Genomic DNA, 3,731 nt, shown 5'->3' with positions numbered 1-3,731 from the left:
TTGTGCCATCGCACCAGGCTCACTGGCCCCACCCCAGAGTGTACAAGTGACCAAACAATTTAATCATCGGCACTAAAATGGAAAAAAGGCCAATGCAATTAAGAAGTAGCTAGCTAGTATGAACTAAATGGAATGCCTCATACTTTGTTGGTCGAAACAAATATTAACATCCAGGGATGGAGTAAGTGAGGCCAGGTAGGATGCACAAAATATTGATACTTGTGCCATCACACCAGGCTCACTTGCTCCACCCCCGAGTGTACGAGTGATCGACCAACCATCTAATCATCGGAAAGTACAAAAACACCAACAAACCAGCAACCATGGTGACATAAGTCAAGATGCTCAAACACACATAGCATGCATGGAGCAGATGCTCCAAAGGGATTATTCATCACTTGGTATATAGACCAAGTGATGCTGGCAAAAGAGAGGCCAATCAAGAACCAAGTAAATCCAGTAAGTGATAGATATGCCTAAACAAGCAACAACACATAGCATATCCCAGCTAACCAGACGAGACAAGTCTTGGTAGCCAACTTAATCACCTAGCACCACCTAGCCTTTTAAAACCATCAGAAGCAGTCCATTTTCTTCAAAGGATACCACAATGGCTTTCATTTACATGATCCCCTACTGTGGATATCTCTATTTTCATCAAAGCCAACAAGAAATATAATTTATCATTACTCAGTTGAGTTCAAAACAAAGCTGGGGTACCATAAGGGATTACTCATCACTTGGTAGTAACCAGGGACAAAGGGAAACATTTGATGATCCAGTAAGTGCATGACACTTTGAGCTACCAAGAATAAAGGCCAACAGTGGATAAACATCTGCAAGCAGCTCACACACACATGCAAACACATGTGTTGACAATAACTAAACAGCAGAAGAACACCACCAGATATTCATGGGTACTTAGGATCAGTAGGGAATTGATAAAGTACAGTGAGGAGCAAGCATACCATCGAAACTCGTCCATTTGGGAGAAATAACATTGGGGTAATGTTAAAATGTTTGTCTCCATATTTGGGAGACATTTTTAATATTGGAGTCTAGCTAATGGAAATCAAGAACTAGTCTTGATCTCCAAATGGTGATTAGAGGGAATTTATTCATCTTAAGCAACATTAGGGACAAATGGGATCATGCAAGGGACTTGGGTCATTTGGATCATAAGGCATCAATTAAGGAGGCAACCAGGGACAAAGGGAAACATTTGATGATCCATTATCATAGGCAACAAAGCAGCAACTTTTTCCCCTCTAATCTAGTTAGAGTCCTTAAAAGAAATCCATCATAAGCATGGTCAAATACACATATATAGCATGGGGCAGATGCTCCAAAGGGATTATATATTCATCACTTGGTAATTTGGAGAGCAAACAAGCAAGTAGCCATATCACTCAATCCAATAATATAGTAATTTGGATCATAAGGCATCAATTAAGGAGGCAATTAACGAGGGACAAAGGGAAACATTTGATGATCCAGTAAGTGCATGACACTTTGAGCTACCAAGAATAAAGGCCAACAAGTGGATAAACATCCGCAAGCAGCTCACACACACATGCAAACACATGTGTTGACGAGTAACTAAACAGCAGAAGAACACCACCGGATATTCATGGGTACTTAGGATCAGTAGGGAATTGATAAAGTACGATGAGGAGCAAGCATACCATCGAAACTGTCCATTTGAGAGAAATAACATTGGGGTAATGTTAAAATGTTTGTCTCCATATTTGGGAGACATTTTTAATATTGGAGTCTAGCTAATGGAAATCAAGAACTAGTCTTGATCTCCAAATGGTGATTAGAGGGAATTTATTCATCTTAAGCAACATTAGGGACAAATAGGATCATGCAAGGAACTTGGGTCATTTGGATCATAAGGCATCAATTAAGGAGGCAACCAGGGGACAAAGGGAAACATTTTATGATCCATTATCATAGGCAACAAAGCGACAACTTTTTCCCCTCTAATCTAGCTAGAGTCCTTAAAAGAAATCCATCATAAGCATGGTCAAATACACATATATAGCATGGGGCGGATGCTCCAAAGGGATTATATATTCATCACTTGGTAATTTGGAGAGCAAACAAGCAAGTAGCCATATCACTCAATCCAATAATATAGTAATTTGGATCATAAGGCATCAATTAAGGAGGCAATTAACGAGGGACAAAGGGAAACATTTGATGATCCAGTAAGTGCATGACACTTTGAGCTACCAAGAATAAAGGCCAACAGTGGATAAACATCTGCAAGCAGCTCACACACACATGCAAACACATGTGTTGACAGTAACTAAACAGCGAGAAGAACACCACCAGATATTCATGGGTACTTAGGATCGGTAGGGAATTGATAAAGTACGGTGAGGAGCAAGCATACCATCGAAACTGTCCATTTGAGAGAAATAACATTGGGGTAATGTTAAAATGTTTGTCTCCATATTTGGGAGACATTTTTAATATTGGAGTCTAGCTAATGGAAATCAAGAACTAGTCTTGATCTCCAAATGGTGATTAGAGGGAATTTATTCATCTTAAGCAACATTAGGGACAAATAGGATCATGCAAGGAACTTGGGTCATTTGGATCATAAGGCATCAATTAAGGAGGCAACCGGGGGACAAAGGGAAACATTTTATGATCCATTATCATAGGCAACAAAGCGAGCAACTTTTTCCCCTCTAATCTAGCTAGAGTCCTTAAAAGAAATCCATCATAAGCATGGTCAAATACACATATATAGCATGGGGCAGATGCTCCAAAGGGATTATATATTCATCACTTGGTAATTTGGAGAGCAAACAAGCAAGTAGCCATATCACTCAATCCGACAAAGTAATTTCGTCGAGCACTTTGTGCCCGCACGGGAGAGGAAGAGGGAGGGGAGGGGAGAGGTGGAGCTCACCGACGATGCTGTTGGAGGAGGGGCCGGGTAGAGGAAGAGGGAGGGGCCGGGTAGGGGTGGAGGAGGAGGTCGATGATGATGGCAGGGGCGGCGGCTCCTCCTCCTTGACGCGGAGCCGACCCCTCCTCCTCCATGCGGCGGCCGCCCCTCCTCCTCCACGCCGCAGCGGCTTGTGCTGCTGGTGGCGGGGATGGGTGGAGCGTGGCGGCATGCGGCCCTCGGGGAGGAAAGAGGCGGCGACGATGACGCTCACCATGGAAGGCGGCGGCGCGCGGCGGTAGGGAGAGGAAGAGGGGTGAGGAGGAAGTACGGGCGGGGGGGAGGGGGTACGGGTGGTTATAGAAGGCGCTATTTATGTGGCGCACCAACACAAGTGCGCCACAGAATCAACTACTTCTGTGGCGCACCAGAGCCAGTGCGCCACAGAAACACTTATTTCTGTGGCGCAGCAAGCCATGTGCGCCACAAAAATACCTACACTAATAATTGGTGGTGGCAGGATGTGGGCCCCACATAATTTCTGTGGCGCACGGCGCAGTAGTGCGCCATAAAAATAGCTTATTTTTGTGGCACATTCTTCCTCGTGCGCCACAAAAAATCTTTCTGTGGCGCATTTATTCTGGTGCGCCACAGAACTAAGCTCCGTCTATAAGCATTTCCCTACTAGTGCTAAAAATGGTTTGACTAAACGGATTGTAGTACTTTGTTAGTGCTGGTCTGCGAACATAGACATATGTAAGTTTGTCTATTTGTTTGTTTGTCTTTAAGAAAGGAACTAGGTAGTGCACCTAATAGGTGCAGCTTC

The sequence above is a fragment of the Lolium rigidum genome, chromosome 1 (genome assembly GCF_022539505.1).
Source record: "Lolium rigidum isolate FL_2022 chromosome 1, APGP_CSIRO_Lrig_0.1, whole genome shotgun sequence".
Taxonomy (NCBI): domain Eukaryota; kingdom Viridiplantae; phylum Streptophyta; class Magnoliopsida; order Poales; family Poaceae; genus Lolium; species Lolium rigidum.
This window is presented reverse-complemented; position numbering follows the sequence as displayed.